Source organism: Gekko japonicus, unplaced genomic scaffold (genome assembly GCF_001447785.1).
Source record: "Gekko japonicus isolate JY-2015 unplaced genomic scaffold, Gekko_japonicus_V1.1 scaffold2048, whole genome shotgun sequence".
Lineage (NCBI taxonomy): Eukaryota > Metazoa > Chordata > Lepidosauria > Squamata > Gekkonidae > Gekko > Gekko japonicus.
In genome coordinates this window covers 79,078-89,445 of record NW_015160895.1, presented here as the reverse complement: position 1 = coordinate 89,445, position 10,368 = coordinate 79,078, and positions in this window count along the sequence as shown.

Below are 10,368 nucleotides of genomic sequence, written 5' to 3'. Positions count from 1 at the left end.
CTTCTCATTTGGTGGCCAAAGTATTTGAGCTTCAACTTCAGTATCTGGCCTTCCAGGGAACAGTCAGGGTTGATTTCTTTTAGGATTGACTGATCTGATCTCCTTGCAGTCCAAGGGACTCTCAAGAGTCTTCTCCAGCACCATAATTCAAAAGCATCACCTAATCAAAAGTATGCAAACCTTAAGGAGGAGGGCATATCAGAAGGTGAAGCAACATCACTCAAAAAGCTCTGTCTCTAGTTTCCAGCTGCTCTGCCTCTGAAGGCAGGGACATAGAGATGAGGGCATGGGAAGCAGATCTTAACTGGCGACTGAATACTATTCAGCAGGTCCACTACTGAAACTGATAATGATTACAAGGCTGGTGAGTCCAGACAGTCAGCTAACAAAGCAAAATGTCAAAGAATGCTTTTCAGATGTATTTACTGGCTGAATCCATGTTGAATGAAATAAAGCTGAAACCAGAAGAGAAATCAGCTATCCATGCACCTAGAAAGCACTCTTGCTCTCAAAAAGCAAACTGGAAAAGAACTGGAACAAATTATTGATCATTGATTATTGATTCATGATTGATGGATATGGATGAGACTACAAAATAGGTAAGCTCACTAGTGGTTACAGAGAAAAAAACTCTGAAGAGTTAAGAATCTACTTAGAAAGGAGACTTACACCAGGTCCAGACTTAAAAAGGAGACTTACACCAAGCACTACAAACTTTCAGTGTTAGAGGACATAACATACAAGCAGTCCAAAGCCAAGTATTTTTGTGTACTGCATGCACAAACTATTCATTGGCAACTTGGTGAGGGAAGCAGCAAAAGGACAAACTTCAGCTCACCATCTGGCCACTGCACTAGAGTACCTTTGGGGATCACTTCAGTCCAAGAATTTTTTTTTCAGAACAAAGCTTGTGAACTACTAGAAGGATTACAGGCTTTGATCAGTGTTCCCTCTAAACAGAGTTAGTGTGAGCTAGCTCACAGGTTTTTAGCCTCCGGCTCACACATTTTTGTCTCAACTCAGGTAGGATGGCTCCAGAGCAAACTAATTTATGCAATAGCTAAATTGCTCGTCCACAACTTTAATGCCTGTAGCTCACAAAGTAGAATTTTTGCTCACAAGACTCCACAGCTTAGAAGGAGCACTGGCTGTGATTATTACGGATATATTAGTGCATGGTTGAAACTGAAAACACTGTAAAATCTCAAAATACCACTGAAAAAGTGCAGAGAATAACTGAAATTAAATCCAGAGTAGATATAAACTGGGAGTAACAAAGGTGTTATTTAATTTGGTAACATACGTGCTCGCTTCGGCAGCACATATACTAAAATTGGAACGATACAGAGAAGATTAGCATGGCCCCTGCGCAAGGATGACATGCAAATTCGTGAAGCGTTCCATTTTTTTTAAAATTAATTTGGTAACATACTGACCCCAGAAGGAATAAAATCCAGACAAGGTTGCAGGAGTAAAACAACTGTAGACTCCAAAGTCCAAATCAGAGCTGGACGCTCTAATGGGAGTGTTGAATTAGTGAGCTAGATTTTCTCCAAAACTAAGCACAAGCAATTCCACAGCTGGGAGAAAGAGACTGAATATTTTTAAAAAACATTTGACAAAACTAACAGGAAATGAAACAACTAATGCCAAGAAATCCTGGACCACTCCTCCAATATTTTGATGCAGAAAAGGAAGTGAAACTGTACAAGTGGATGTATCAAAGTCAGGCACTGCAACAAGAAAGGATCCATGTAGCATATGGATCATGCTCACTGACTTTTGTGCAGTGCTATTATACACAAATCAAAAAGATATGATTGTAGCTGTAGTATGATGTGAAAAATGTGACTGGTATATCTGTAGAAAACAGTAACAGTGAAGATAAACCTGGTGAAGAAGCCTTTAGATGAGGCACCACTGAGGTTGCAAAGTCTGGTTTTATGTTATCAATGAAATGATCTGAAAATCACTCACATAGGCCCTTTTCAAACTGCCTTTGTATTCTGCTTCAGTAACTGGTTGCTAATGGATTTCCTGTGTAATTTCAGACAGAACCGTTTTAGTAACTGGCTGCTAGTGGAATTCATTTACTTGTTCATACAAACCCGCTTGTGTTGGGTTAGCAAAGTGTGGTTGAGCTACTTTTGAGAAAAACGGCTTTCTTCCATTTTCTACCCCTTTGTTGCACTTCTGAATCACTGTGGTATGCTGTTTAAAATGTCCCATAGTGCTTCCTACAATGCAGCTCTTTTTCACTGTGCGATCTTCCTCTGACTTTGTTTGGAACATTCTAAGCTGAATGCTATAGCACTTCAGTGTTATAGAGGCACCACTGAGATACCTTGACTCCGTGGAGTCAAGGCATCTCAATGGTGCCGCTATAGCTATTCATCCATCACAATAGCCTCTCCCATCCTGAATTCAAGGGTCATCAAGGAACGTTAACATCTTTAGTTTTCATCACAAAGTCTCATCAAAGACGTCAGCCCTATCTATATACTAATACCTTAGTCGCCCCCTGGTGTGCGGATAGCTAAATCCGCGCACCGAGGGCACCCGGGGGGATAGCTAAATCTGCGCACCGGGGGCACCCGGGGGGGAGGGAAAGTTTTGTGCACACGTGGGGTGGTCCCCAGGTGTGCACAAAAATCTAAAAAGTTTTTAAAAATATCGGGGGGGATACTTAAATCCCCCCAAAAGTGACAGAGCGTCCCCTGCGCATGCGCAGGGAACGCTCTGCAGCTGCCGCCTCGGAGGGGGGGAGGCGGCGAGGCCCGGCGGCTACAAGCTGCGCGGGCTTCGCTTTGGAGCGAGCGAGCGGGGAGGGGAGCCGACAAGGCCTGGCGGCCACAAGCCACACAGGCCTCGCTTTGGAGCGAGTGAGCGCGGGGAGGCCCGGCGGCGATAAGCCGCACGGGCCTCGCGTTGGAGCGAGCGGGGGGAGGCCTCGCGTTGGAGCGAGCGGGGGGAAGAGCAGCGAGGCCGCTTTGGAGCCGGGGGGGTTCGGAGCAGGGGGGAGGAGGCAGGGGGGTGGAGGAGACGGAAGAACTGGCAGGATGGGGGGAGTGGAGAGCTTACCTGCTCCTGCTGGTTCCTCCTACACCTGCTGAGTTTGCAGCTCCCCCCCCCGCGAGTTTCGCGGGTCTTCTTTCTTATTCATTCTAATTGTCACAAGTTTCCCCGGCTTTTTGTCCACTCTGGGAAATCCAACCAAGGTATCATTTTAAGGGCACACATATCAGACTGCCCCAGGGAGAATTTTTCCTAGAACTGGACATGGTTTGCTTCATGAAAGTGTGTGTGTGTGTGTTCCCGCCGTGCCAAACATCACACATCCACTCAATTGTGGGCTTCCTATTTCTCTCTGAGAAACACTGGGTGTTTCTCTCACTGCATTCTATGGACCTCGTTTCTCCAAGACTTGGTAAATATCGCCTTCCCCAAATCACTTTCCCCACTACTTCCTTTTATTTTTCCTCTTAGATAGTTTGTGTGTTCCCCATGTGCTTTGTGTGTATGTTTTGCTCTTTCTTTTATAATAAAATACCTTTCCTGTGGTACTTCAGCCTGGTTTGTTTGTAAGTTCTCAAGGAATAATTGCTGTAAACATTGGTGGAGATCCCCTAGTTACCCCTTCTCACTCATCTCCAATATCGCTAATTTCCCCAATTAATTAGAAGACTACCAATATGGGTAACAAGGGCATTTGGTGTCAATGTTTCTGTACTGTGTATGTGTTTGCGTATGATCATCAATTATTCAATTATTCAATTAACACCCATCACTAATACGTTTTAGGAAATAATGGAGGATACAAGGGATGAGTAGTGGAGACCAACACAACCAGGATTGGAGGAGAATTGGTTAATTACAGAAGTTAACGATGGCAACAGTATCACCAAGGAGGATCCATGTATACCTTAGCGACAAGCACACTCTCAGAAGTGAACTGATAGACCTCTAAAAGAGTCCAACTTGTTATGAAAGGAAATTTCGGCTGCGGTCACACCTTGAGCCAGTTTGGTGTAGTGGTTAAGTGTGCGGACTCTAATCTGAGAGAACCGGGTTTGATTCCCCACTCCTCCACTTGCACCTGCCTGGATGACCTTGGGCAAACCGTAGTTCTGGCACAGCTGTTCTTGAAAAAGAGCAGTTTCTGTCAAGAGCTCTCTCAGCCCCACCCACCTCACAGGGTGTCTGTTGTGGGGAGGGGAAGGGAAAGGAGTTTGTAAGCCACTCTGAGACACCTTTGGGTAGTGAAGGGCGGGGTATAAATCCAACCTCCTCCTCCTCCTCCTCCTCTTCTTCTTCAGTACTGTGTGCAGTTATGGAGGCCTCACTTCAAAAAGGATGTGGACAAAATCGAGAGGGTGCAGAAGAGAGCGACGAGGATGATCAGGGGTCTGGAGACTGAGCCCTACGAGGAAAGGATAAGGGCCTTGGGAATGGTTAGTTTGGAGAAGAGGAGATTGAGGGGGGACATGTTCCAGTTGGCAGAATAGGACAGTAAGCAATGGGTTTAAATTACATGCAGAAAGGTATTGGCTGGATATTAGGAAAAACTTTTTCACGGTCAGGGTGGTTCAAAGGCGGAATCAGCTGCCTAGGGAGGTGGTTAGCTCCCCTTCACTGACCGCTTTCAAGAAGAGGCTGGATGAATATTTGTCAGGGATGCTTTAGACTGGTCCTGCATTGGGCAGGGGATTGATGGTCTGTATGGCCCCCTTCTAACTCTATGATTCTATACTAAATAATCCACTTCCAACCCACTTTTAATGCACTTTCCAACTGGATTTTGCCAGTTCACACAATAAAATCCAGTTGGAAAGTGCATTTAAAGTGGATTGGAAGTGGATTATTTAGTGTGTGTGATCGCAGCCTTCCATTTTAATAGCAGTGATAATGAGTGGATGCAAGGGAAGCTGTAGCTGATAGTCTTTAGCAAAAAGAATCACAGCTAAAACAGCGGCAGCCATGACCACTGTTTAAAGAAATGGAATGAAGTAAGAGGACCAGGAATTCTTTTGTGTGGCGTGAGATTTATGTGCACAGGATTTTTGAACTCTGGAGAAGCTGGAGGCCTAGGGTGTCCTTGGATTTGCTTTTGTACATGAATGCTTTTTTAGTAATGAATACATCTTTTATTATAAGCCAAGGGAGAAAAAAAGATATTTGCTTTCAGTTTTCATTTAAAACGGGAAAATGGTTTCCAGGGACAGAAAGCTAACTCACACAGATTTTAAAAATTAGTATTCAGTCCTAGGGAGTCTATCAATAGCAGCAACTTCTGAGGCACATTCTAGCAGAGCCAATGAGGAGAATAATTGCAATGTTTACATTCAGTCTTCAAAATGTTTACTTTGTGCATGTGAACGTAATCTAATGTAGTACCTTTTTTTTTTTGAAAGCCTTTTACAAGTGACTCACCACAGGCAAAGAAGAAAGGGACAAAGCAGAGGGAGAAAGAAAACAAGGAACCCCTAGAGTCAGTTTGGTGTAGTGGTTAAGTGTGCGGACTCTAATCTGGGAGAACCGGGTTTGATTCCCCACTCCTCCACTTGCACCTGCTGATGTGACCTTGGGTCAGTCACAAGCTCTGGCACAGCTGTCCTTGAAAAAGAGCAGTTTGTGTCAGAGTTCTCTCAGCCCCACCCACCTCACAGGGTGTCTGTTGTGGGGAGGGGAAGGGAAAGGAGTTTGTAAGCCGCTCTGAGACTCCAAGTGAGTGAAGGGCGGGGTATAAATCCAATCTCTTCTTCTTCTTCTTCTTCTAGCAATGCTGGTACCACTTGGGCTGGTCCGAGGTCTTGATGTTGACCAGGGATGTTTTCCTACACTTTCTGGGAGATACAGATTTACAAAACCCATAAAACTTATATGGGGACCAATCAGGAAAAGTCATAAATGTGGTCTTAATGGCAAGGTAGGTTGACTTTACAGAGTTCTGAGAAACCTGAGGACCGTTTGACTGTTGGAGTGAGCGACTCAGCATGCCTGGATGTTGGGAGATGCTACATCACTCTAAGGGTGTATAGGTGTTATCTCCTTGAATGGGATGCCTGGGAGCTGCCCCCTCCTCTCTCTCTCTTGCTTTGTCCACTCGCTGTCTGCACATGGCCTTCCATGGAGACGCATGTCTCTGCAGTTCTCTCCTGTAGGTAAAATGGCCTCATACTCCCACACACATGATGCCGGACAAGCTGGCCATTTGTAATAGGGAAAGTACTGTATAGATTAGACTTCTTTCTCTTCTTTTGACTGCAACCTGAATGTGAACTGGATCTACTCGAATAAATGTATGTTTACCTTTTTTGCAATATACTTCTTGGGGTATTTATTTACTGCACTCAGTACCATGCATCTATGACTGGGCAAACTCTGCTTTATTAACCAAATATCTCAATATTGACAACATGGCAGCCTCTTTCAGCTCTTTCCAGGTTGCTCTCATTAAACTGGATTTGTAGGATGTATAGCCTGAAGAACAGTAACAGATACATTACTTATTTAATTTATTTAAAATAGTTATATGCCCCCCTTTCTCCTGAGCATCTCAGGAACCTTCAGCAGGTATACCCAGGAAGAGGACAGGCCCTCGTCCTCAGAGAGAAATAGTATGTAGTAATATTATATGGTGATTAGTTTCCTCACAAAGCAAAGTCATATGTTGGAGTGCGGAGCACTTAAGGATTCAACAAGAGTGATATTTGGAACAAGCAGTAGTAACAGGAATTGCAGGAATGTTACATTCATACATAGTGCAGCCCCAGAAAGGAAGGAGTAAAGATGGAACAGAAGACAGCTGTGTTATGTGGGGTAAAAAATGACAATCCACATATAGACAGTTTCATGTGTACATTCTAAGTGGCACAGTCCACAATACCAGACAACACTGAATCAATATGTGCACAGAAAGCAGTTAGGTTGTATTAGGTGTTTGAGTAGCAGAAGGGGAGTAAATAAAAATGAGATAGAGGGGTGTCATGATGGTTAGGGTAGGTTCTGCCTCTCCCTAAGAGCAGCCAATGAGAGCTAACAGAATGTTGGGAGAGGAAGTTTTAAAAAACCCAGCAGTCGAGTTGGCAGCCAACGGAGTTAGCAGTTTAGGATTTGAGGGGGGGGGGGATGTCTGACTGAGTAGAACTGTGCAGAAGAGCTGCTTAGAGCAGGCTAAAAATAGTCAGTTTGTAACCAAAGGATTACTGTCTCAGGAACAGGACCTTACTTCATAAGTTCAATGGAAGTGAAACGTCCTTACTTGTACCTTACTTCCCTCAGTGTTATCTTCATATCGTAAATAAAAGTTTTCTTCTTTTGTTTAATCCTAAAGGTTCCACGTCTAAAAGAAAGAAGCACACACACAATTCCATATCTCAGTCCAAACATATATTATAGGATATGAATAAATGGTGACAGCATGTGAACGGAACAGTGTTTGAGCCCCAATCCCAATAACTCCATGTGAGTGAGGGTTTGTTATTAAAGAGGGCTGAGCTACCCTGTCTGTGGATGTCTCTAAGAGTGAGAGAGAGGACCTGAGGTATGAAACAGGCATGGCTCTCTGTATATTTTAAACGAGACAAGAAGGGTGGCAAATCTGGCTCCTGATCTACTGTGACCCATAACCTTAGAGAAAGAGGTTGTAGTGGGTGGTAGGCAATCTGTGAGTGGAAAAGGGGTGTCACTGGTGTAATATGTAGAACTAGGAATAAGGCCCGTTGTAAAAATAAATACAATGAGCTCTAGAAAGAGGCTCTGGGAGAGTGCCCTGGCCTTGGGCACTCAGTGACGACCTCAGCAGGGTATAATGACCCAGAGTCCACCATTTTTTGCCAGAGGAACTGATCTTTGCTACCTAAAGAGCAGCTGTAATTCTGAGTTCCCCAGAAGGAAGTGGCTGATTTGGAGGGTGAAGTCTATGGCATTGTACCTGTCTGAGATCCCACCCCTCCTCAAACCTTACCCTCTCCAGGCTCCATCCATCAAATTTCCAGGAATTTCCCAACCTGAAGTTGGCAACCCTATCTCCTTCCCAGCCAATCATCAACCTACCTTTATTTCCCCCTTTGACTTTAGCTTTCCATCTCCCACCCCCCACAGTCTCTATGGTGTTCTGAAGCCCTGACTGCTACATCACATTAGCTGTCATGGGGAGGCATCTCAGCAGGGTATAAGGACACAGAGTCCACCGTTTTCTCCAGGGGAACTGATCTCTGCCATCTGGAGAGCAGTTGTAATTCTGAGTTATCTCCAGCCCTCATCTGGAGATTGGCAACAATGGTTCCCCAGGAGGAAAAGTAGACTTTCTCTGCAAGGGGGACCAAAGCAGCTGATGTCAATCTCTCCCCCTTTTGACTTGCACAACAACCCTGTGAGGTAGGTTAGGCTGAAAGTCTGTGACTGGTCCAAAATCAACCATTCCGCTTCCATAGCAAGAACCTGCATCTAGCAGACCCTGCTCTGAAGCGTTGACTGCTACACCTAGGGTAGCCAACATCCAGGTGTGAGGATCTCCAGGTATCACAACTGAACTCCAGACATCAGATCTCTCCCCCCCCCCAGAGAAAGTAACTGCTTTGAAGGGTGGGCTCTATGGTATTCTGTTCAGCTGAGGCCCCTCCCCAAACTCTGGCTTCCATAGACTCTACTGTAAAATCTCCAGGAATTTCCCTACCTGGAGCTGGCAACCCTAGTCAGGACTGGCCCCAATGAGTTTTCTCCCAACGGCCAAAACAGGTGTAGAAAGTGTCTCCTCCCCCAGCTTTTACTGACAGAACAAAGCCTGATTGCCAACAAGAGGCACTGAGGGGAAAGTAGAGTTGTCGGCTCTGAGTAAGGAAATACCTGGAGATTTGGGGGGCAGATCCTGTGGAGGACAGCATTTGGGGAGGGGAAGGACTCAGCAGGGTATAATGCCATAGGGTCTGCCCTCCAAAGGAGCCATTTTCTCCAAAGGAACTGATCTCTGTCATCTGGAGATCAATTGTAACAGTGGGAGATCTCCGGGTCCCAACTGGAGATTGGCAACCCTAGAGGAAAGTCAGCCACACAGCAGGGGGTTGAAGGGAATGCTTTGGTGGCCACTTGCCCACCTCAGTAGCCAGCCAACCAGGAGGGAGCCATTTTCTTTCTTTTCTTTTTTTAAAATCCCCGGAGGGATATTTTTTATTCTGTAAATACTACAAAAACTACAAAGAAATCTTAGGAAAGGGACTACAACTAAGGATAAAGGAAGGCCATTTTCCAAGTCCTTCTGCCTTTACTTTGGCTTTCTGTCTCTAAAATCATATACCACTCTGCCACAGAGTCCTCTTCCGTTCCAGAGGTAGCAGAGTCACTAGACTTTGGTTCTTCCTCTTTGGACTTTTCATCTGTCCCCAGCTGACGTCTCAAAAATTCTTTAGCTTTAAAAGTGGAGTCTATCTTCTCTCTTCTATCGTTGATCTTAAAGATGACACACTCCAGAACCGCCCATCTGTACGATATCCCATTAGTTTAAAGGAAAGAAATTAAGTCCTTGTAATTTTTCCTCTTTCGTCTAATTTCAAATGGAGTGTCCTTTTGATGGTTTTGATGGTTACATTTCCCATTTTCAGTGGAGTTGCTGATGTTGCTTTTAAAATGGCACCTCTGGTTTGTCTTCTGGAAAACCTGACCACTATTTCTCCAGGTAGGCTATTTTTTTTAATGTAATTGGAGTATGCCCTATAGGCTGACTCCATTTCGTTTACAAGTTCATCTGCTGTTAAGCCTACTACTGGAGCGATGATCTCACTAAGCAACCTCTTCAGATCTTCCCGGTCTGTTTCAGAAACTCCCTGAAACCTGAGAATCATGTTAGCTTTTTCCATCTGTAGCTGAAAAACTCGATTATCTTGGCAATTCTGCTTCGTTTCCACATCTCCCATCCTTTTCTTCAACTTCTTGTTTGTGGTGTCTATCTCTTTAATTTTCTCATTTGCCTGCTCCACTTTTTTCTCTGTTTTGTTCAGCTGAAGCTGCTGTGCTGCAAAGGTTTTATTCATCACGGTCAATTGCTGGTTAATACCATCGAGTTGTTCCATCACTGGCTTGAGCATATCTGCCAGGAGTTTGAGGACATCTTCTCCCTCTTCTGGTTTTGGACTCTGACTGCCCGGCTTCGTTTTAAACTTTCTCTGCTGGGCCACCATCTTTCCCATTTTGTTTACAGTTTCTACCGCTTCCATGCAACTTGGAAAACTTGCCAAACGACTGTGCAATTCAGATAAGTCTCTCAAAACACTTTTGATTTACTTCCTCCCCTCTCCCCCTTCATGTCCGTTAGCCGCTCATTCGCATAAGAGGTGTGGGAAGCCAGTTTCATAGTTTATTCTGACAGGAAAG